This window comes from Ovis aries, chromosome 22 (genome assembly GCF_016772045.2).
Source record: "Ovis aries strain OAR_USU_Benz2616 breed Rambouillet chromosome 22, ARS-UI_Ramb_v3.0, whole genome shotgun sequence".
NCBI classification, from domain to species: Eukaryota; Metazoa; Chordata; class Mammalia; order Artiodactyla; family Bovidae; genus Ovis; species Ovis aries.
Window position 1 is genome coordinate 10,983,644 of NC_056075.1, and position 25,101 is coordinate 11,008,744.

The 25,101-nt window shown below is 42.1% G+C and overlaps 1 protein-coding gene across 36 annotated transcripts in view; it reads right to left on the minus strand.

The window, feature by feature from the left end:
- SLC16A12 (solute carrier family 16 member 12) overlaps positions 1–25,101 on the minus strand; it is a 102,788-nt gene that overhangs the window by 54,197 nt on the left and 23,490 nt on the right. For 10 of the 36 annotated variants that reach the window (XM_060404981.1, XM_060404973.1, XM_060404980.1 and 7 more), the window contains one exon: positions 16,898–16,968. The exons of 13 other annotated variants lie outside the window; for them this stretch is intronic. The gene's annotated coding sequence lies outside the window, so the exon portion shown is untranslated. Of the gene's footprint in view, positions 1–1,718; positions 2,907–3,281; positions 3,517–5,073; positions 5,250–7,637; positions 7,874–16,897; positions 16,969–25,101 lie in introns of those variants that run through there. 13 more of the 36 variants (XM_060404974.1, XM_060404970.1, XM_060404983.1 and 10 more) reach the window with 12 other exon arrangements.

The following is a 25,101-nucleotide window of genomic DNA, read 5'->3' on the forward strand; positions in this document are numbered from 1 at the left end:
ATAGCATAATACAGGCTTGTATATCAGTGACTCTCCTAGGCCTAATTCATCCTTTGAATGGATAAAAGAAAAAAAAATATCAATGTGTTTGGGAATGTATACTTTCTTGGCAAGCCATCTTTACTCAGTAAAAACATTGCCCTATCAGTTAAAAGAAAAGAAAAGAAAAAGCAACAAGCAGGATTTCCCCCAATATGTGAAAAAAAACTAAAGCAGAGGCAGAAATCTCTAGCATTTGTGGCAATCAGCCGAAAGTTTTTAATCAATAAGTTCCTTGATTTCCCTTTCTATACTGTAGGGAAGATGCAGCATTCTCACTGCCTGGCACTGAGGAGGGACTGAGGTAGTACGTAAAAGCCCCATATGACTCACTTTTTTTTCTTTTAATAAAAAAGCAAAAGTCCAGAAAGACTGGGAAATGGGCTTCCCTTCACCTCAGTCAAGGAAAGAGACAGGATTCACAAAAGCATCATTAAATCTTTCTGGGGAAGAAAAAACAAACAAAAGAGGGAAATATACATGTCAATTACGTGACGCTGACTTGGAACAGAAATAAGTTTAGGAACAAAAAGAGAAAAGGAAATGAATGTTATTAAAGCGGAGGCCTCGACAAGGCTTTGTTTCTCTTTTTCCTCCCTGCTTTCTAACAGGAATAATGTGATTCCCCGAGGAAAAGCTGCTTTTGTAGTCAGCAGGTCAAAGGTCTTAGATCTAAAAACAGTGGATACACAATGTTCCAGAAGAGATGTGTGTGGCTTCCTGGTACTGAATCGACCCCTGCAGGTCAAAAGACACTCAGGATGAAACGCGCAACTGTGGAATGAAATGCATACCCCTTCACTGCCAACAGGCAGTGTGCTTCAAGGGGGGGTGGACGGCCACCAGGAACCTTTTGACAGCTGGCTGGGAAGGAGGCCTGGGCTCAGTGGGATTGGTACAAAGGGTCAGATTCCTCTGAGTGAGCACAGCCATCCTGGGGAAAGGCAACAAGTCTCCTCTAAGAGGAAATAACATCCGGCTGATGCACTGGGTGTTTAAAGGAAATGCCCAGGATGGTGTAGCAAAAAAAGACAAATCAACATTTTAATTCCATAGGTGAACATCATCATCACAACAGCAGACACTACTTTTTGAGCACTTATCTGTGGACCAACCACTGTGCTAGGAGAGTCACAGACATTAATTATAGTCATTCAGAAAGGGATCTGAGGGACCTCCCTGGTGGTCCAGAGGCTAAGACTCCCTGCTCCCAAGGCAGGAGCCCCAGGTTCAATCGATGGTAGGGAACTAGATCCCACATGCCACAGTTAAATATTCCACATGCTGCAACTAATACCTGGTGAGGCCAAATAATTAAATTCTTTTTAAAGTATGGTGTCTGGATACCTGCACTTTAGCATCAGTGCAGCTTGGCATCATGGTACCACAATTTTATACGGCAGAATTTCACTGTCCTTTCTGAATTAATACTGTGCCTATAAAAAGTGCTAATAATGGCTTAGGAGCCAAACCCATCCCTTCCAAACTGGCAGGTGATGGGAGGGGTTCAGTGAGACTTTGAAAACAAGCTGGCTTTCATCAGTTGGGTCACTGCAATGCCTATGACCGAGACAGCAGCAGTGATAAACCAACAGTGATAGTCCCACCAAAGGATGCCTCAGAAATCTAAAGATACTCCTTCTCTGAGCAGTTTGGGGGGTTTTCAAAGAACTACCTACCTCATGAAAAGGAAGCAGAGGGACTTCGCTGGTGGCCCAGTGGTTGAGAGTCCACCTTGCAATGCAGGAGATACAGGTTCAATCCCTGGGTGGAGAATTAAGATCACACATGCCGCAGAGCAACTAAGCCCGTGCGCTGCCAACCACTGAGCCCGCACGCTCTGAAGCCCACCCGACACAGCTAGAGAGCCCGCGTGCCACAACCAGGAAGTCTGTGCCACAACAAAAGCGCCTGCAGGACACAATGAGACTCCGCGTGCCACAATATAAAAATAAAATTTTAAAAATGAAGGAAGTTCAGAGGAAGAATGACCAGCGTGCTGAGAGCTCGTGGTGAACTAAGATACAAACTATACCCAGAGATATCAAGATCTGGTTGAACTTAGTCTGCACAATATTAGGATAAGTAGAAGCTTTGACGTGACAAGTCAGAAATGGGAACTGATATATCAGCAAAGTGACCGGGAAGTCACTTTGCCAACTTACACCCCTACTGGCACAAGCTAATGTATGGCCTCTTGAAAGGAGTCTTTTTTTTTTGAAAGGAGTCTTAAGAGTAAAGAAAGGGTGATTGTACTTCTTACTTTTAAATACTCATCTCTAAAAAATCTTGAGTATTTTTATAATGGCATTATATTCTGAAGAATCCTTTGAAATTACTCTTTGTATTGTTTTCAAATCCAGGTCATTTAAATAAGGAATTTATGCTCACCATTTTGTAGACAAAGTATTTTGACCCCAACAGTACTGCCTAATTTGATCATCAATAATGCAAATCAGATTTGGTTTCCAATGACTTTTGATGTTTCCAAAAGTTATATTCACCTTCTTGAAGACCAGACATTATTGAGGATATTCAAAGAATAAATTAAAAGTTTTAAGTAGCTTCAAAAAATGAAAGTTCTAAAATATCATGAACAATGATAGCTTGACCTTAAAATTCCCTAAGGCTACTTTTAAGAGGATAATATCATTTGGATATATATTTCACACTATATTTTTGAGTCAATATTTTACTACATGTATTTATACCTGTGAATATTTAATAAGGTCTGTTATTTCAAATATGCTGAAAAAAGGTATAAAAGTTATTGTTAACTTACCCCTAAAGATATCAGTCCAGTGTCCTTTTATGATCATAAAAGTCAGTATAATTGCTGGTCATCATCAAGGAGAAAGTACAATAAACTGAAAAATATAATCCTGCTTGTATCAAACATCAGCATCCATAATGCTGCATATAATTCTGATAATTTGCAAATAGTATATATTTCAATCTCAGAAGAGTCAGATGACTAAAGTGTCTCAAGATATGAAGAGTCTTCATGTGAAAAGGAATTAAAAAGTAGGGAGTTTCTTCAATAGCAAAGAAATAGATCAAAGAGTGATGGGCTTGAATTTCACAAATTCCAGGGCTCAGCCTACCAGACTGCCCCATGCTAGTCTCAGGCCCTGGGGCACCTGTACCTGTGGCTGATCAACTAGATTTCTGGGTGACCACCCCCTTTTCAGGTTCTAAAATTTGCTAGAATGGCTCACAGAAGTCAAGAAAACACTACTTACTTTTACTGATTTATCATAAAAGATATAGAGGAGCAGCCAGATAGAAAGATACACGGGGCGAGGTCCGAAAGGGTCCTGAGTTGGAAGCTTCTGTCTGTGGAGTGTGCCACCCTCCCAGCAAGTGGATGCCAAGTTCACCGATCTAGAAGCTCTCGGAATCTCTAGTTCAAGGGCTTTTATAGAACTCCATCTCCAGCCCCACTTCCTTCCTCTCCCAGGAGATCAGTGAGTAGGGCTGAAAGTTCAAATCCTCTAATCACTGAGTATTTCTGGAGACCAGCGCCACCCTGAGGCTATCAAGCCACCCCCCCCCCCCCCCCCCCCCCCCCCCCCACCCCCACCCCCCCCCCCCCGCCCCACTACCCTAAATTATCTCATTAGCATAAACTCAGGTGTGCTTAAAAGAGCTTCCCTGGTGGCTCAGTGGTAAAGAATCAGCCTGCCAGTGCAGGAGATGCTGGTTCAATCCCTGGGTCAGGAAGATCCCTTGGAGAAGGAAATGGAACTCATCCTCCAGTATTCTTGCCTGGGAAATCTGAAGGATACAGGAGCCTTGGACTACAGTCCACAGGGTCGCAAAGAGTCAGACACAATTTAGCAACTAAACAATGACAACTAAGTGTAACAAAATACACTCCAATCACTCAGGAAATCCCAAGGGTTTGCAGGATGCCTTGCCAGTAGCTAGAGACTATAACTATGATTTTTTATTTACTATAAAATGTTATTTTTACTATACCTCAAAGTTTCAATTGAGGTAATGAGATAAGATTAATGTGAAATTATATTGTGATGAGCCAGATGACCATCTTCAGAATTTACACCAAAAAACCTCATTTCACATCTCTTGGGTTCCTCACTCAGCTTTGAAAACACAAAAAGGCTGGGAGAGTGAAGATTAAAAAAGAGGCTTTTGGGGAATTCCCTGACGGTACAATGGTTAGGACTCAGAGCTTTCACTGCTGTGGCCCCAGTTCAATACCTGGTTGGGGAACTAAGATCCCACAAGCCATGTTGCAGATTCAAAAAATGAAAAGGATTTTTTTTTTTTAAGAGACAATTTCTTTATGGGGGATGGCTCAACCCCTATCTCAAGCTTAGAAAAACGAGGGTGTCAAGGAATCCAGGGCCTAGTTGGGACTCTGCGTTTGAAAGCACAGTGGAGGGGGATCAGATTCCAGGCCCAGGCAACCAGAGGAGAAGCTGGAAAATGACTCTGACCCTGGCACAGAGGAGGGTTGCCCCCTTCCGGCAATAGTAACTGCACGTTCCCTTCTTCAGGAGGACTCCAGGGATCCAGGAAAGTTTCTCACAGGTCCTGACAGACTTTGCTGTGGAAAAAGCTGCCTGGAGCCATTATCTATGCTTGCTGAGTCATTTAGCCCTGTCTGACTCTTTGCAAGCCCATGGACTCTTTGCAAGCCCTCCAGGCTCCTCCGTCCATGAGATTCTCCAGGCAAAAATACTGGAATGGGTAGTCATGCCCTCCTCTAGGGGATCTTCCCGACTCAGGGATTGAACTAGCATCCCTTTCATCTCCTGCATTGGCAGGTGGGTTCTTTATCCCTAGGACCACCTGGGAAGCCCTCACAGTCCTGCCCAAGAGGGTCTCTAGGAAGGGAAGTGGTTCTCTCATGCACAGCAAGGGTCTATAACCACCAGAGAGCCAAGAACTGAGGTGGTCACAAGCTTCCAGGGAAGCACCTCATGCCTCGTGCTTGTGCCTAGAGGGACAAGCAAAAATAAAATTAAATTAAAATAAAACCATCCCCTGGATAAAGAGCATACATACCAAGTAAGATTGTGCCTTCGTCTCCTAATCTCCTCAATGACTGAACTAAGCCCTAGAAGAGCTCAGTCTTTTTTGTTTTACAATAAGCTGGGAGAAAAGAAACACTAGTCCAAAAAAGGAGAAAGGATGATGCCTTCCTCTCCCTCTCCAAACAGCCAACTTCATAGCAGTGCTGCCTGGGGAGAAGGTAAGACAGCATTAAGTTAAATTTTACATTTTTATCATTTGCATGGGTTCAGTTCAGTTACTCAGTCGTGTCTGACTCTTTGTGACCCCAGGAACCACAGCATGCCAGGCCTCCCTCTCCATCACCAACTCCTGGAGTCCACCCAAACTTATGTCCATTGAGCCAGTGATGGCATCCAACCATCTCCTCCTCTGTTGTCCCCTTCTCCTCCTGCCCTCAATCTTTCCCAGCATCAGGGTCTTTTCAAATAAGTCAGCTCTCCGCATCAGGTGGCCAAAATATTGGAGTTTCAGCTTCAACATCAGTCCCTTCAATGAACACCCAGGACTGATTTCCTTTAAGATGGACTGGTTGGATCTCTTTGCAGACCAAGGGACTCTCAAGCGTCTTCTCCAATACCACAGTTCAAAAGCATCGATTCCTTAGTGCTCAACTTTCTTCATAGTCCAACTCTAACATCCATACATGACCACAGGAAAAACCATAGCCTTGACTAGATGGACCTTTGTTGGCAAAGTAATGTCTCTGCTTTTTAGTTTGCTGTCTAGGTTGGTCATAACTTTTCTCCCAAGGAGTAAGTGTCTTTTAATTTCATGGCTGCAGTCACCATCTGCAGTGATTTTGGAGCCCAAAAAAATAAAGTCTGACACTGTTTCTACTGTTTCCCTATCTATTTCCCATGAAGTGATGGGACCAGATGCCATGATCTTCGTTTTCTGAATATTGAGCTTTAAGCCAACTTTTTCACTCTCCTCTTTCACTTTCATCAGAGGCTTTTTAGTTCCTCTTCACTTTCTGCCATAAGGGTGGTGTCATCTGCGTATCTGAGGTTATTGATGTTTCTCCCAGAAATCTTGATTCCAGCTTGTGTTTCTTCCAGCCCAGCATTTCTCATGATATACTCTGCATATAAGTTAAATAAGCAGAGTGACAATATACAGCCTTGACATACTCCTTTTCCTATAGATATTCTAATTTCTGAATTGAGATGGTGGGACTTGAAGTGACCGAGAATGAACAGAAAGTTATAGAAAGTGTTCATGTTTTCATCCAGAGATAGCGGTGGGCTATTCTCCACTGAACAATTTTTAAAGAGAAAATGGGAAATGGTGGGGGGGGGGTGCAAAGAGTTGCACTTTCAATACAATCCACAAAGAAGGCCTGTTCAACATCAATAAGAGTATCACTGTGACCCATAAAAATTTTACAAAATATCTCCAGAGGCAAAACCAACTGAAGTAGAAATAGTCAGGAAAAGTTTAGACCAATTCATAGATAATATAATAAGTCCTCCACCTATGAACATTCAAGTTGCCAACTTTCAAAGTTGTAAACATGCATCCCCTTAACATTAGGCGTGAGTCAATTGCAGCTCACCCTCCGTCTCCAACTGCTGACAGTCCCTCAGCTCTGCCAACTCCCACCTCCTCTCCCTCCCCTAGTCAGTAGCTCTTCTTGCCCGTTCACTCGATGCCAGCCCCTGTGTGCCAGCTGTTCTACTGCACCACTGTACATTTCAAGGTTACGTACTGTAAGATTAAAAATGTCTATTTTCTGTGTTTTTTCGGTATTATTGTATGAAAAGCATTATAAACACAGCACATAGAGCTGATTGTGTTAACTGGGTACCTAGGCTAACTTTGCTGGACTTAGAAACAAACTGGACTTATGAATGAGCTCTCAGAACATGTGTATGCGGGGACTTATTGTATCAAAATAGGTTTCCCAGACCAAGAGGGAAGATACGTGGGAGATGCTGTCACACTTTGCTGCTAACATGATATCCATGTTCTCCCACTGGCTTCATCTGTTTGTGGTGTCACACTTAAAAAAGAACAAAAGGTCAGTTTTAATGTTTTTAAAGCTGCACATATCTTAATTGACCATAACCATAATATAGCAAAATAGAACAATCCATCATGATTAGTACCTCATTGACCAAGGCACTTTAAATAAGACTCTATAAAGATGATGATAAATGTATATAGATTATCCACTAAAGGTTATTATTGATTTTCTCTTGAAGTCATCCTTTATCTTACGTGGCCTGAGAGAGAAGAACAGTTTAGGCACAAGAGTGGGCACAACCCAGCCATGCCTAAATGAATTTGCAAAAATTATCTATAAATAATTTATTTTAGTAAGTCTGTACTACTTTGTCATGGTTGAACATCCATAAAATAAAAGAATAACTTAATTTGTTGTACAGTGCAATGGACTCTCTATTCATAACTATTACTGCATTTAAGCCTCAGATGATTAGTGAGGAAAACAGAGGAAGTAATGGTCATCTCTTGTTTTTTCTTTTTTTTTCTGCCCAGCATCCAGGCCAAATCACTTAGAGCACAGCATCTCAGTTTTCCATCAGGAACCTTACCCATTCTCAGATCACGTGCTTTGGGAACCTACAGGTTCCTGGAGAGGCATGGCTGGTTAGAGGCACAACGATTCATTCAGAGACTTATGAACCAAACTAGGCCAGTAAGAGTCAGCCTTGCAGCATTTGCTGGAACAATTGGGAAGAAGTGCCTTCTTTGCGTGGGGTTCCAAGTCATAGAATGGATACATTGAGCAGCTGGTGGCCATTTTTGTCTCCACTGGGAGACACCCCACCTAAAATGAAGTCAACCCAGGAAAGAGAAGGAGTGAGATAAATACATATTTCTGAAACTGTGTAAACATTTGAATCAGCCATAACTAAATCCCACCCTTGGAGCTCTCTGTTCAGTAAATAAATGAATTAGCTTTTTGCTTATAGTCACACTGACTTTTATTTCCATTATTTGCACCCAAGCTCCTGATTAGTTTTTTGATGTCAAATTCATCTTTTCAATTCCTCAGCTTGGCTCCCCATCCCATATAGTTATACTGTGCTGTGTAACTGTGCCGTGCTTAGTCTCTCAGTCCTCTCCAATCCTTTGAGACCCCGTGGACTGTAGCCCACCAGGCTCCTCTGTCCATGGAATTCTCCAGGCAAGAATACTAGAGCAGGTTGCCATGCCCTCCTCCAGGGGATCTTCCCTATCCAGGAAGCGACCCCAGGTCTTCCGTGTTGGAGGCATATTCTTTACTGTCTGAGCCACCAGGGAAGCACCACCAATGTTTTATGGGCTTAAACACTCAAATAATCAGATGAGCCAGCAATCAGCAGCAGCAGGAGGTTCAGAAGAATGAGTCTGTAACATACAGCAGGTATTTTAAATGCAGGGTTCTCACTAAAGTAATTTTGTCAAAACAGACTAGTACCAATCAATCCATTTCCCCTAATGCTAAAAGTTTTGGATGCCTGGGAAATTGAAGCATTGAGAGCTACAGAAATACAGTAGAAATAAAAAAATCCAAGTAACTATATTGGCTCCATTCCTGTCAGCAAACGAATTCAATCACCCACACACTATTTTTTCTTTTCTTAAAGAACTGTTAACAGCAATGTTTGGGATCAGGTTTTTCAATTATATAATACGGAAGTCTGCCAGAATTATTACATAAAGCAAATGTTTTAAATCTGACAAAGAAACCAATCAGTCAAGAATCAAAGAGGACATATATAGCTAGTTCATTAACAAAAACATATGTTCTATCTTACACTGTTGATAGGATATTAGTTGGTTCAGTTTTTTTGGAATGATATTTTGCATCGTCTAACAAAAGTTTAAATGAACTTAACTTCTAACCCAGTACTTCTACATTTATTTAGGAATCTGTCATATAGTAACACTCCCCTAAATGCTCTAGTATATTTGGATAAAGGTGCATTTGCACTATTTATAACTACAAACACACTGGAAGTAGTTCCTATTTGCAGGGAATCAGCTGGATAAACTGTGGTACATTCAGACTCCAATTTACTATAGATTGAACATAAACGTTTATCTTTGCTCTCTCCTAAAATGCCACTGATAGTAAAGGGATAAAAAAAAGAAACAAGTCACTAAGATAAAGTGAACAGGAGAGATGATGACAGCAGATAAGAAATGTGAACCAAACACTGGAAGCTGGGAAATAAATGAACAGACGGTATAGGACTTAGCCAGAGAATGCTGAAACCTAAGCCAGCAGGGAAGGAATACAATAAGGAGTAAGCCAATTGCAGAATCACAGAAAGAGTCAGAAATGGAGGAACAGTGGACTTCTCAGAGGCAGCAAATGTGGTTACGAATAGGATAGACAGAAAGTCTTTAAAAGTTCTCCTCCTCCCCACCCACCCCAGAATCAATGTCATTTGCAACATGGATGGACTTAGAGACTGAAGTAAGTCAGAAAAAGACAAATACCGTAAGATATCACTTATATGTGGAATCTAAAATACAGAAATAAAGCTGTCTACAGAAGAGAAACAGACTCACAGACACAGAGAATAGACCCGTGGCTGTCAGGGTGGAGAGGGTTAGGACAGGGATAGATCGGGAGTCTGCGACTAGCAAATGCAAACCATTTTATAAATAGGATCAGATTTAAACAACAAGATTCTATTGTACAGCACAGGGGACTATACTCAGTATCCTGTGAGACATCACAGTGGAAAAGAATATGAAAAAGAACATATATATATATATTACTGAATCACTTTGCAATACAGCAGAAATTTTAATATAACATTGTAAATCAACTATATACTTCAATCCCTGGAGTAGGAAATGGCAATCCACTCCAGTACTCTGCCTGGGAAATCCCATGGACTCTGTCCATGGGGTAGCAAAGAGTCAGACACAACTGAGCAACTGAGCATGCTGATACTTCAATAAAACTTTCTTTAAAAGTTCTCCCCCTCACACCATGAGAAAATTGGTCTGCCCTTCTCTGGAGAAAAAAAATAGGTGTTTACTCTGGAAATACTGCACACTATGATACTGGAAACTGCAGATACACTTGTGGGTGTAAGGGGAAGGTGAAGCCCAATATGGAACAGACAGGTTAAATGAAAACCATACTGAAAGGTGAAACACTCTGTCCCAAAACCTGGGCTTCATTTAACTCCCAGAACACCACCAGCCAATCTTCTAATATCGGGGCAAAAGACTGAGATATATCTTTGGAGAAACTGACCACACTGAGAGCAAAGGTACTAACTTGGGAGACGCAGGAACTATACCCAACCAAAGTGCTGGATTCACAGCCCCTCTTCACGATGCGGCTCGCCAGTTCACCAGTTCTTCCATCTAATCAGCTTTCTAGCACCTCATTCTTGAATGGACAACCACAGATCACAGATAATGAAAGCCTCTAGTATAAGCTAGGATAGAGGGAATCAGGAGCGGGATGGAGAAATCAACTCAGAGGAACAAGGACCCTTATGACAATTGAGGGCATGAAAGAAAAGGAAAGGTCAGGAAAGAATTAAAAAAAAAAAAAAAAAGCTTAGTTAATATCTTCAAAAAGTTAAAGAAAACTGTAAAAATGAAGCATGAAATGGTAGGCTATAAAAAGAACTCTTGGAATTAAAATATGACTCTTGGAATTAAAGATTTTATGGACGGATTGGAAGATAAAGTTGCAGAAATACCCCAGAAAGTAGACAAAAACACAAAGATAGAGACTATTAGAGAGAAAGAATAAAAAAATTACATTGGTTCTGAAAATTAAATAGTCAAATAATAGGTGTCCCCATAACAGAGGAAACAGGAGGAAATACATGATGAAAAAACACTATAAAAACATGTCCCACATTTGAGTATCCAACAAAGTTAATGAAAATCCTCACAGCTCCCAATCTCACATCATTTACAAAAGTCAATTCAAAAACATGAAAGGCAAAATGATTAAGCTTTAGGAATATAATATCTTCATGAGTTGGAGGTAAGGAAAGAATGCTTAAACAGAGCTCAAAAGCCTTAAGCACAAAGGGAAGACACTGATTCATTTAACTGCATTAAAATTCATAAATCAGAAGATATGATTAAAGAGTTAAAAGACAAGACAGAAAACAGACTATATCTGCAACATATATAACTCACAACGGGTTTATATCAAGAATATAAAAGAAATTCCTATTAATCAATATGATTAAAAGGACAATACAATAGAAAACGGACTTGCACAGACAATCCACGCAAATAGAAATCCAATGGCCAATGAATACATGACAAGATGCTCAACGTTATCTGCAGTGAAACATACAAATTAAAACACGAGATAAATGTGAGCCCTAATGTAAGCTATGAACTTTGGTAAATCGCTTCAGTCGTGTTCAACTCTTTGCAATGCTTTGGACTGTAACCTGTCAGGCTCCTCTGTCCTTAGGATTCTCCAGGCATGAATACTGGAGTGGACTGCTGTTTCCTTCTCCAGGGGATCTTCCTGACCCAGTAATCATAATCATAATAATAACATATCAATACTGGTTCATCAATTGTATTGAATATACCACATCAATGCAACATGTTAATAAAAGGGGAAAACATGCGGGGCCAGAGAAAGAGTATATGGAAACTCAATATTTTCTCTTCAATTTTTATAAACCTAAAACTGCTCTAAGAAAGTCTATTAATTAAACACAAACACACATACACACAATGAGATACCAACATACATGCACCGCACTGACAAAAAATTTTAAAAGACTGGTGATCTCAAGTGTTGGCAAGGATGTAGAGCAATGAGAACTCTCATTTACTACTGGTGGAAGTGTAAATGGATACAAATATTTTGGAAAACCACTTGGCATTATCTAATAAAGTTAAAGACAGGATTTCCACATGACCTTTCCTAAGTGTTTATCGACAGAAATGCATATACAAATGTATGAGAGCACGTGTATGAGAGTGTTTATGCAGCCTCTTTTGTGAAAACCCCAAACTGGAAAAGTCCAGATGTCTATTAATATCAGTAATTGGAACAAAGGAATACCAAGTTGCAATGAAACATGCACCCATACAGATGAATCTCAGAAACCTAACAATAAGTGAAAGAAACAAGTCCCCAGATAATATGCACCGTGGTATTTCACCCTCATGAATTTCATAAAATTAAAACTAAATTGTATCATTTAGAGATGTAGACAAAATGATAAACCTATAAAGAAAAACAAGGAAGTAAGTTCCACAAAACATAAGACAGTGGCTACCTAGTTGGAGGAAGGAAACGTGATCAAAGAGATCCAGCACACAAGAAGTGAAGGGGGAGTATCTTCTAAGATATTCGCAAACTTCTATTTCTCAATCTTTGTGGAGTTAGAAAAGGAAAAAATAAAAAAGAGCAAAACACTGAAAATGTAACTAGTCCCTCTGGTTTTGTAACTAATGGTTGTTTGCATTCTCCAGATCAGTCATTCTCATAGCAGCCAAGTTAGAACACCAGTAAGCAAAGTTCTTGAAATTAAAAGAGGCTTACTCCTTGAAATCAAAGTTATAGTTAACCTAAACAGCATAGTAAAAAACAGAGACATTACTTTGCCAACAAAGGTCCGTCTAGTCAAGGCTATGGTTTTTCCAGTGGTCATGTATGGATGTGAGAGTTGGACTATAAAGAAAGCTGAGCACCGAAGAATTGATGCTTTTGAACTGTGGTGTTGGAGAAGACTCTTGAGAGTCCCTTGGACTGTAAGGAGATCCAACCAGTCCATTCTGAAGGAGATCAGTCCTGGGTGTTCATTGGAAGGACTGGTGTTGAAGCTGAAACTCCAATACTTTGGCCACCTGACGCGAAGAGCTGACTTATTTGAAAAGATCCTGATGCTGGGAAAGATTGAGGGCAGGAGAAGAAGGGGATGACAGAGGATGAGATGATTGGATGGCATCACCAACTCAATAGACATGAGTTTGGGTGGACTCCAGGAGTTGGTTATGGACAGGGAAGCCTGGCATGCTGTGGTTTCATGGGGTCGCAAAGAGTCGGACACAATCGAGCAACTGAACTGAACTGAACTGAATGGAAGCAAATTTCTAGGCCCAGAAGAGACTAGCACCCTCAAGCATTTCCATAGAACTCTGTGAACTGTCCCACTCCCCACCTTCATGAAGGGCTCTCAGGAGAGCTCTCTGGTTGAACCAATGTTGTAAAGTGAGGGTGGTTGGCAACGATGTGGGGTTAAACTTTTTGTTAAAAGCAAAAATGAAATGAAGCAAGACCCTATGGTCTTTGCCCTCCACGTCCTCCGCCTGCCTTTTGTCTGTGGAAAAACTTTTGCCAAAGAATATGTTTAATCAAAGTGAGAAAATGTAGGACAAAAGAAAACAATCAAAGGAGACCAAATAATAATAGTTTAGTCATCAAGCAAAGTCAAGGACCTTTAGTTTCTCCTCAAGGGCTAAAGATAATATTCTGAGCCATATCCTGTGAGCTGCCCTGTAGATACTAAAACGCTCACCATGTGGAAGAAGTTAACTGCATGATGACCAGGCTGCAGCCATAACATACGCTGCTACAGTTCTGAGAACTGGCCTCAAGGAATTGAAAACAAACCAGCCCTGGAACTGAAGACTAACTTTACCCAAAACAATCAAAATGAGCGGATTAGACCACCGATGATCTATTTCAAAATGACTGTCAGAGCCGACGGTGCTGTTTCTGCATGTAGCCCTCTCCCTGTGGCTATCACAGCTTTTGCCCACTGGTTGTCAGTTGGGTGGAGGGAATCAGCCTTTGGACTGAAGTTGGCCCTCCTCCCCAATTGCTGGCATCCAAAATACAGCAAACTCTCCTTTTCACCAATCTGGCCTCTCTACTGGCTCGAGCAGCAGTCGGACTCCATTTTCAGTTCCAAAAGAATATGATCAATTCTAAGCAAAAGTTTTCTTAGTGATTTAAGTATTTATTATTCAAGTGGCAAGAAATTTAGGAGCTACCTTTAACCTGATTGGTGGCATTAAGATATTGAGAGGGAAAAAGAGAGTTGGATTAAGGATGGATAAATAGGCAAAAGGAATAAAATATTATAAATAAGTAACATAAGCAACATAAAATACAAGAGAACATGCACTCTGCATAAGTCCACTTTGATACTGTATCAGAAACTAGGGGTTATAATCAATCCATTATAAAGAAAAAAGTGTTCTGGAGCGAAAAAAAAAAAAAAGTATAAATTACAATTATTCTCATCACCACTACCAAACATGAAAGAATGTTTCTGATTGGTTCTCACCTCTGTAACAACGGTAACTCTCAGGACTAAGAAAATTTAGAGGATCGTGTTTTACTTCCCTATTTCCTCACTCAATGAGAATGGGTCACTCTCTCAAAGAAAGCTGTGCGCACAGTGGCATAGTTTAGTGTTAAGTTGCTTCAGTCATGTCCGGCTCTGTGCGACCCATGGATTATAGCCCACCAGGCTCCTCTGTCCATGGGATTCTCCAGGCAAGAATACTGGAGTGGGTTGTTATGCCCTCCTCCAGGGGATCTTCCAGATTCAGGGATGGAACTCATATCCCTTCTGTCTCCTGCATTGGCAAGTGGGTTCTCTATCACTAGCGCCACCTGGGAAGCATAGAGTTGCACAGAGGAAACCATATAATGCCTCCTTGCCCCACTTATCCACATTCTTACGCCACTGGATACAGGAAAATCCCACATAGGCCCACTCTCTTATCCCACCCCTTATTCAGGTTCTCTGGAGTTTGAATTTTGGAAGGGAAGGCAGTTCAATGTTAAACTGAATCAAGCACATGTAGAAGACAGAAACCACAGATCAAGAGTTCGAAGGAGACCCCTGGAATCACTGGATGAGACGTGCACGATCGCCTGGCATCCATGGGCCACAAACAGTCTCCCAATACGACCTGTTTGATCCTCATGCTGATTTTTTAGAAATTAGAACCAGTTTCCAATAGTTAAAACCCAGACAATTCCACAACGATCCAGATTTCTTGGTTTGCTTTAAAAATCTGGAGATGCTAACAACTCTGTGCCCCAAAACTTAGGACCTGACATGATCGGCCCCTGATGTGGCTCAAGACCCTCATTTTTCAGAATGGAAAAGCTGATGCTCAACAAAGCAGACTTGTAGATATCACACAGCAATTTAGAACCATTAGTGAGATAAGAACAGACGCTATCGGGCTCTCGACTACATAATCCTGGAGACAACCCTGGAGACATTGGCCAACTTGCCAACACCATCGTCCCTAAAGCTTGGACCTGTCTAGTCATATAAGCCACAGAGCAGTGTCTTAAGGAGCCTGGTCCACCTGCAAGGAGCTCAGGGATTCAGAAAGAGCTGAGAAAAGCATGGTTCTGTGCTTACCTTTCTGGACAGGAAGTAAACTCCTTTCATGGTTGCAGCTGCGTGTCAGGGAGGCTGAGCACTGAATTCCCAGAAGGTTCTAACACTTTGTGAGCTGGGGAGGGAGGGGAACTGAGGGAGAGGAGGCCTGTGTGTCTCTACCTCCAATCTGCACTTTAGTTAAAGAACATACACACTCTGTGTCTGTTCAGAATTGCCCTGTTTGGCCATGTGCCATGTTGATAAACATTTTCTCCAGGTCTCCTGACTCCTAACCTAGTACACATCCTATTAAATGCTATTGCTATCCTGTGTGCAGCTCCTGATTTAGGATTAGACCAGGACAGACATCAGAAAGAGATTAAAAAAAAAAAAAAAAGATTTCATTAAGAGAATGTTTCTCTTAAAGAAGACACTTTCTAATAAGATGTAAAGTAACTTTTTCCTATGGAGGTCAGAATTATATTTTACGTATGTATGCGAACTACGTAATTATTCTGCCAAAATCGTAAATTTATAAAGGCACACAGCCTACATAAGATAAAACTAGAAGTACAATTTTCATTTTATCTACTTCTGTACTATCTGAAAATTTAATAGGAAACAAGTATTACTATTATACCCAGTAAAAATACAGCAACATTTCTAGTTCGACTGACTGAGATTAATTACATGAGCTATGATCTCTAATTCATATACCATTGGCTGAAGTATAATTACTGACAAGGGAAGTGTTCCAGATATATAGTTACATGAACAAATTAAGTTGCAAAACTGTACCATCTACCACGTTTTTATCAAATACATATAATATGTAAAATGTCTATAAAACATCTGAACATTTTATTTTTAAAGGATAAGATATAAAAAGGAAAGACTAAGGCAAAAGTATAAAATAAAATGAGGGAGAATGTTGACACAGATAAAGTCAATCCACTTCCTATGGGGAGGTCACAAAAGCAGGCCTTAAAATTTCTAGACGTAGAAAATAAAGGAAAACTAGCCTGAAGCTGAAGCTCCAATACTTTGGCTACCTGATGCAAACAGCTGACTCATTAGAAAAGACCGTGATGCTGGGAACGATTGAAGGCAGGAGGAGCAGGGGACAACAGAGGACGAGATGGTTGGATGGCATCACCGACTCAATGGACACAAGTTTGAGCAAGCTCCAGGAGATGGTGAAGGACAGGGAAGCCTGGCATGCTGCAGTCCATGGGGTCACAAAGTGTTGGGCACAACTAAGCGACTGAACAGTGGCCAAATACATTATTTGTAATGTCCATAAGATAATGATAAACCAACTAGACTAAAGCCATACACGTTTTCCTAACAGTAGTAGTAGTGACGCTTACCTAGTGTTTATTGCATGCTTGGGCGTCATTTATTTACTCTTCGCTATGATGACTAAAGGGAGTGCCAACTACTAGCGCCATTGTAAAGATGGGGAAACAGAGGCACACAGAAGTTAACAAACGACTTACCACAGGTCACACAGGTGTTTAAATCCTGCCTGGAGTGCTGGCTCCAGAGTCCCCGCAAATTCAATTTGAGGCTGAAATTCAGACAGAGTGACTCTTAACCACTGTAGTATCTCTTCCGTCCCTCACAAGAAAAACTGTGTTGTAAGACTAACATTCTCAAGAGCATTCTTACAGGAGGCACTGTGACACATTTTGGAAGTCTTTTCATTTTTTATTTAATTATTATTTTGCCATGCTACATAGTATGTGGGAAATCTTAGTTCCCCAACCAGGGATCAAACCCACGTCCCCTAACAATGGAAGTTCGGAGTCCTAATCCCTGGACTGCCAGGCAAGTCCCTTGGAGGGCTTTTTAGATGGCACTATACATGTACAACTGAATGGAAGGCAGCACCCTTTATCAGACCAACCCCTGGCCCCCCACCCCCCGCCCCCAGCGGCTTCTTAAACTCTCCAGTGGTTTTCTCCATTGACCTGAGAATACCACTGATTCTCCTTACAATACACAAGGCCTTGAAGGACCCCCTTTAAAGCTTCAATTTGTCACCTCTTGCCACTCATCCCCTCAGTCTTGCTAAAGCAGCTTCCCACGTCTTCTTTCTCTGAACATGCTAAACTCATGTTTGCCTCTGGGCCTTTGCAACTGCTCTTTCTTGCCTGGAATCCCTTTCCAACCCCATGGTCTTTAAAAGGTGGCCTCTTCTTGTCATTCAGATCTCAGGTCAAATGTCTCTTTCTAAGAGAGCCCTTCCCCACCATAACAATGCATGACCTCCCTTGTCCCCCAACCTCTAGTAACTCTATTAAATCAGGCTCTTTCATCTTCTTCATAGCACATTTACCATTCTTTGAAGCTGCTGCATTCATTAATTTTTTTATTGTTTGCCTTCACTACGAAGCCATAAGCTCTATGAGCAGGAGGGAATCTTGCCTATTTTATCCACTGCTGGATTTCCAGCACCTAGAACATGCCTAATATATAACGGGTCCCCAGTAAGTATTTATTGAGATTGAAAAATGAATGAAGTCAAGGTGATCCTTCCTGTGCTGCTTCTCATTTCAGTTGTCTAGGCTGGCTATTCACACAGCCCAGATCATGAACTGTTTGAAAGCTCTGCTTCAGTGAGGACAGTGTAGGGAATATATGGCCTGCACAACCACCATTTGATGCTGGAATTCAGGCAGGATTGGTGCCCCCCAAAGTATTCTGGTCCAGCTGCAAACAAAAGGCCACCACGGCATTCACCAGCGGGTGGGCAATGCTCCTGAGCAGAATTCAGCTGTGTGGCCAGGAGTTTGCATTTCAGAGCCGTGCACTGGATGGCTATCAAACATGTGCCAAGTGCCTGGAGCCCTTGGCAAAACAGAAGCAAAGAAACATCAATCATCTTGGCCGTACATTTGCCAAGCACCGATACATTCAATCCCACTTCTGCAAGGAGCATGTCTTTAAGTTTCCAGCTGCCACATCACGTTGGCTGCTACAGATCTAGGCCAACACAATGCTTATAATACTGACTTGATAGAGGACCAAGAATTCCCCACCTTCGTATCAACTAGGCTTCCATCTGTATGAAGAAGCTAGACAGTGTTGGCACTCAGCTTTCTCTTATCTCTTCATCAACGATTAGAAAGATGAGGAGCAATGGAGGAGCAAAGCTTCTAGGAAATGTGTGCTCTAACCAAGATCAAAACCACAAGCTGAGGTCAGGGAAGGAGTTCCTATTTGGTAAGAAGAACCTTGTCAGACACACACTTAAATTTATTTCTCTCCGGTGAACATTCTCAAAGCAGCCCATGTTATTCAAAACAGTAGGCATTAAGGAAGATAACACAGCAGTCTCTATAACAAATGTTATTAAATGATAATCCATCAAATGATTTGTTTCTCACATAACTGGCTTCTACCTTTTTTTTTTTAACATTATTTTCCCTTGACATTAAAGGTGCTCATGTGCCTCTGCGGCTGCTGCCAAGTTGCTTCAGTCGTGTCCGACTCTGTGCGACCCTATGGACAGCAGCCCACCAGGCTCCTCCGTCCCTGGAATTCTCCAGGCAAGAATACTGGAGTGGGCTGCCGTTCCTTTTCCACATGTGCCTCAGTTATATCCTACTCTTTGAGGCCCCATAGACTGTAGCCCGCCAGGCTCGTCTGTCCATGGGATTTTTCAGGCAAGAATACTAGCGTGGGTTGCCATTTTCTCCTCCAAGGGATCTTCCCAACTCAGGGATCAGAACCTTGTCTCTTGCATTGCAGATGGATTCTCTACCCCTGAGCCGCTGAGGAAGCCCCTCGACATTAGTGATATCTTCCTAAAGTGAAAAGGTCTTTGACTAGCCTCATTACATACACATAGCCTTGTTTCATTTGAAAAGGTGGTCAAAATGTGCTTTGGCAAAGAAGAAAACTCACAAACAATTAATGTAGTGCTAATCCATAGTTGGTACCCCAATCCCACTTAGAATTATACAAAGGTCCCTGTAAAATCACACTAACTTGTAAAGAACCTCTCTTCCTGGCTCTGTGTCTTCTCTGAGTGGAAACACAGAGGGATGAAAGACGAAATATGAGGTGATTTCACACCCAGGAGGGTGGAGAAGGGAGCCCTTGAGTACCCAGTAAGCGCCTTGAGTATGTGGATTTCTAAATGTGCATAAAGAAAGAAAAGGTGCAAATAGGTGAGTCATGGGCAGTGACCTGAAAAATGCCATGGGGCCAGGTGGGTCAGGAGAGGTGGGGGTGTGCAGTCATTGGTCAGATGGAGAAGAGATTGGGAGGAAGGGGGTGGCAGGGGAGTCTGCAACTGTCCCCATATGATTTGGACTACTAAGGCCACACTGAACTGGTGCTTCGGTGATGGACAGGAATGGCAGCCCTCAGAAAAGGCTCTGGAGAAAGACAAGTCACATGTCTATTGCCTAGAAAGGGGTAAGGGGAGGTGACAGAAAGCGAAATCCTAAATTCATTGACTTCTTATCTTTTGAGAAGTTTGGGAGAAAACCAAGCACGTTGAGATGAAATGAACAGAGATGTCTTATCCAGATGTAATGATTAAGAAGTGAAATCACTCTTGTGCCTCCGGGATATACAATCTGTCCTCAGCTTCACCTCCCTCCAGCTCTACAAGACCCAAATTTAGTCATCAGATCTTACCACTCTTTCTCGTAGCCACACAAAACTAGCACAAGTCCTAACAGCCCAAGTTAAGACCGTTGCAAGAGTCTCTCTGACTCTGCTTCAAATTCTTGGTCTTCAAACAAGGCAGCCAGAATTCTCATGTCAAGAGAAAACAACCCCCCCCCCCAAAAAAAAAAGGTTTCCTTAGACCAGAAAAAGCTCCTTTAAAAGGTCACTGATAACTGATTAAACCAGTCAATCACTTGTAAAGAAGCCCTTAACTAGTGCCTTTCCTTATCACTTATTCCCTGGCTCATTACTCTATCTCTAAAAACAAAACATACTTTGTAACCCACTCTCTCACATGTATTACTGTAAACTGAACAAGCCTTATTTTCATAAATGTACTTTTCTCCATGTAAGGATTCCTTTCAACTCTTTCTGAATTGATTCCTATGCAATCTTTACTGCCTTTTAAGCTGACGAAGGCACTTGCTATGAGCCTTAAAACTATTTGGAAAATTACAAAATGCATAATTTCACAGAAGAGGAAATAAAGAAGCCTTCCCTGTCATTTGCAATCAACCAAGATGACCAGTCATAACCTTGGTGAGTAAACACACCTAAAAAGGAGATTTCTTCATGCTAAAAATCCAAATGGGGGAGGAAGACGCACTTGGGCACCAGAAAGTCACCTGCCAAGGCCTAGTGATAGCAGTGCCCTGCTGTGCTTAGTCACTCAGTCGAGTCTAACTCTTGCGACCGCATGGACTGCAGCCCGCCAGGCTCCTCTGTCCATGGGGATTTTCCAGGCAAGAATACTGGAGTGGGTTGCCGTGCCCTCCTCCATGGGATCTTCCCAACCCAGGGGACCCTGGTCCCCCACACTGCAGGCAGATTCTTCACCATCTGAGCCATCAGGGAAGCCCATGAATACTGGAGTGAGTAGCCTATCCCTTCACCAGGGGATCTTGCCGACCCAGGAATCAAACCAGGGTCTCTGGCATTGCAGAGAGATTGTTTACCAGCTGAGCTACCAAGGAAGCCTCGGTGACAGCAGTCTCTGTAGTCTAATCTGCTGCCAAGAAGCCCTGTTTCTGCTTCACTGAACAGAGGAACGTGCGGCCGCTGGGCCTCCAGCATCTATGGATGGCCTCAACCTGTGCAAAGTGGCAACGTGACGGGGCAGCACCGAGTCCAAAGTCAACAAGCATGAGGACCCACGTGAAGTCTGCACAGTCAAGGGTAAACAGGAGGTACTGTCAACCTCTGCATTAAAACAGCTTGATTCTGAGTTTCAAGCATTTTTAACTACATGCATTATACATGCTAAATTGGGGAAAAGGAGAGAATAGAGAAAAAAGACAACAGTAAAAAACATTTACATCCTGCCAACTAATAAGCACTGTTTTCAGTAGAATAAATTCTTTGAAATTTTTTATATTATATATGTATGTAAACGTGCAGCTGTGCTATGCTCAGTGGCTCAGCTGTGTCCAACTCTTTGCCATCACGTGGACTGTAGCCCTCCAGACTGCTTTGTCCATGGAATACATCTTTTTTTAAAGCAAACCTGAGAATTCATACCCATTACCACGGGTATTATTAAAAACAAAACCAAAAAAGTTAGCAAGGTGTTAGTAAGGATGTGGAGAAACTGAAACCCTTGTGTATTGCCGGTGGGAACGTAAAATAGCGCAGCAACTATGAAAAATAGTGTGACGGTTCCTCAAAGAGTCAAAAGTAGAATTATCACATGATCCAACAATTCCACTGCTGGGTACGCACCTAAAAGAAATGAAAGCAGGAACCTGAACAGATATTTGTACCTCCTTGTTCACAGCAGCATCATTCCCAGTGGCCAAAAGATGAAAAAATGTGAAAGCGTCAGTCATTCACGTGTATCCGACTCTTAGAGACCCCAGGGACAACAGGCTCCTCTGACCATGGAAATCTCCAGGCAATACTCAGTGGGTAACCATTCCCTTCCCCTGAGGATCTTCCCAACCCAGGGCCGAAACCAGGGTCTCCCACAGTGCAGGCAGATTCTTTACTGTCTGAGCCACCAGGGAAGCCCCAGCCAAAAGACAGCAGCAACCCAAATATCCAGATGAATGGATAAACAAATAACAGAATATTCTTCAGCCTTAAAAAGAAACCTCTGACTCATGGTACATCACCGATGAACCTTGAAGACATTATATGAAGTGAAATAAGCCTGTCACAAAGGGGCAAACAAGGTATGCTTGAATTTATGTGAGGTATCTAGAATGGTCAAATTCATAGAGAATGGCAGTTGCCAGGAGCTGGAGGAGGGAGAACAGGGAATTATTGTTTAATGGGCATGGGGTTTCAGTTTGAGGTGATAAAAATGTTCTGGAGACAGATGGTGATGATAGCTGCACAGCAATGTGGCTGTACTTTAACATCACAGAACTATACTCTTGTTTATTGAAATATAGTTGATTTATAAAGTTGTGTTACTTTCACATGTTCAGCAAAATGATTCAGTTATATATATATATATGTATGTGTATATATATATACTTCAGTCTTTAGAACTATACTTTTTTTAATATATTTAATTGGAAGATAATTGCTTTACAATATTGAGTTGGCTTCTGCCATACATCAACATGAATCAGCCACAGAACTATACTCTTAAGAATGGCTGAAATGGTAAATTTTACATATTTTTTACCAAAATAAAAAAAAGGATCATCCTATCTGTAATTTGCTCTTTTCACTTCATTTGATACCATGAACGTTAATAAAGGTACTCTGTCTGAGCATTCAGACATGATTGCAAAGTATTTGCCTGTGTGAAAGTACCATAATGGGTTTCACCAGTCCTGTATGTTGGACAGTTATTAGGTTGCCTCTGATTTTTCTCTTCCCACAAGACGCTGAATGATTCAATCATGAGACATATCACAGTACATTCCTGATGATCCTTCTTTTGGATTCATTCTGGTCATTCACAAATACACTGTAAATCTTCCACGTCAGTCAGCAAAATTTCCTCACTATTAAGAAATATTTATTAACTACTTGTCCCTGGTAATATATTAATCATTAATAACAAAGATAACGATTGATACTTAATTTAAAATATTTATTAAGTACTTATCTGTTTTCAGACTTACTGGAGGAAAATTAGAAATGTTACTGACTGAACATGACACCTTGGGCAAGATTCAAAATATCTCACAAGAGAATGAGAAAGGCACTGATCACTCAGAGGAAAGGCTGGCTGGACAATGGGTCAGCCAGACCAGTGCCCACCATCTGATCAACCCTACAGAAACGATTTCCCCAGGAGTATGGGATAAAATGGGAGTTCTAAAGTAAAATTATCTGAACAGACCCTATTTTTTGTCAGTTGGCCAAAGGAGAAAGGGGCTTCCCAGGTAGTGCAGTGGTAAAGAATCCACCTACCAGTGCAGGAGATGCAAGAGACATGGGTTTGATCTCCAGGTCAGGAAGATCCCCTGGAGTAGGAAATGGAAACCTACTCCAGTATTCTTGCCTGGAAAATTCCATGGACAGAGGAGCCTGACAGGCTACAGTCATGGGGCCGCAAAAGAGTCAGACACGATTGAGAACAAGGACACAAAAAAGGAAGAGCATAACTGGGGAAACAGGAGCCAGGCTCTAGACTGGTAAAGTTAAATATCCCTATGGGACATGGAAATGGACAGTCGAGAGATTCTGTCAGATAAACTGGTCTAGAGGCCAGGAGAAAGATATGGTATCCAGATCAAATGTGCACTTGGAAAAATCAGAGCACAGAGTTGCTCACTGAAATCTCTGAAGGCAGGGCTTTCAGACTTTTGTGGGCATCACCTGTTAATGTCAGAGTCCATTCAGCAGGTCTGGGAGAAGCCTGAAACTCCCATTTCTGACAAGCTAGTGGGTGAAGCCTATGGTGATGCCCAGACTATACACTCAGGAATAAGGTGTTTTGAGGATGGATAGAAAAGGAGAGAAAGAGTAGGACTTCAAGGAACCCTGATCTTTAGGAGAAGATTAGGAGAAGAGGAGGCTGCAAGGGAATTGAGAAAGAAATGAGAAGTCCAAGAGAGTCTGGGATTACTGAGGTCAAAGGAGAAAGGAAGAGTATCACAGCCCTGCTGATGGATCAGGTAAGACCTGAAGAAGAGGTACTTAGTCCACTTGGGCTATCACAACCAAACACCAACAGTGAACGTTTATTCTCCCACAGTTCTGGAGTCTGCAAGTCCAAGATCAGGGTGCCAGCCTGCTCAGGTTCTAGTGAGAGCTCTCTGCCTGGCTCGCAGTCAGACACCTTCTTGCTATGTGCTCACATGGCCTCTCCTTGGTGTGTATATGGACAGAGAGATACTCCTCTGTCTCTACTCCTTGAAGTGGCGTGAAAGTCACTCAGTCATGTCCAACTCTTTGCGACCCCATAGACTATACAGTCCATGGAATTCTCCAGGCCAGAATATTGGAGTGGGCAGCCATTCCCTTCTCCAGGGGATCTTCCCAACTCAGGGATCAAACCCAGTTCTCCCACATTGCAGGTGAATTATTTACTAGCTGAGCCACAAGGGAAGCCCAAGAATACCGGAGCGGGTAGCCTACCCTTCTCTAGCGAGGAGTCGAACCAGGGTCTCCTGCATTACAGGAGGATTCTTTATCAGCTCAGCTACCAGGGAAGCCCCTCTTCTTCTTACAAGGACACTAATCCAAAGTCCAATCATGGGGCTCACCCTCATGATCTCACCTAAACCAAGTACCTCCCAAAGGCCTTACCTTCTAATTCCATCACATTGGAGGTGAGGGCTTCAGCGAGTGAATTGCAGGGGTGAGGGGAGGGGGGGAGGTACACCAACATTGCACCCCTAACAGTGCTCACTGGACTTAGCCCACTTGCGTTATCACAACAAAGCACCAACAGTAAGCACTGATTCTCCCAATAAATGGGGTCTGCAAGTCCAAGATCACGGTGCCAGTCTGGTCGGATTCTAGTGCCAGCTCTCTGCCTGGCTTGCATCCCAGCTCCATGCAGCAGCCTCAACGAAGAAGAGAAGACAGGAGCTCCTGGGTGGGTATACATGCC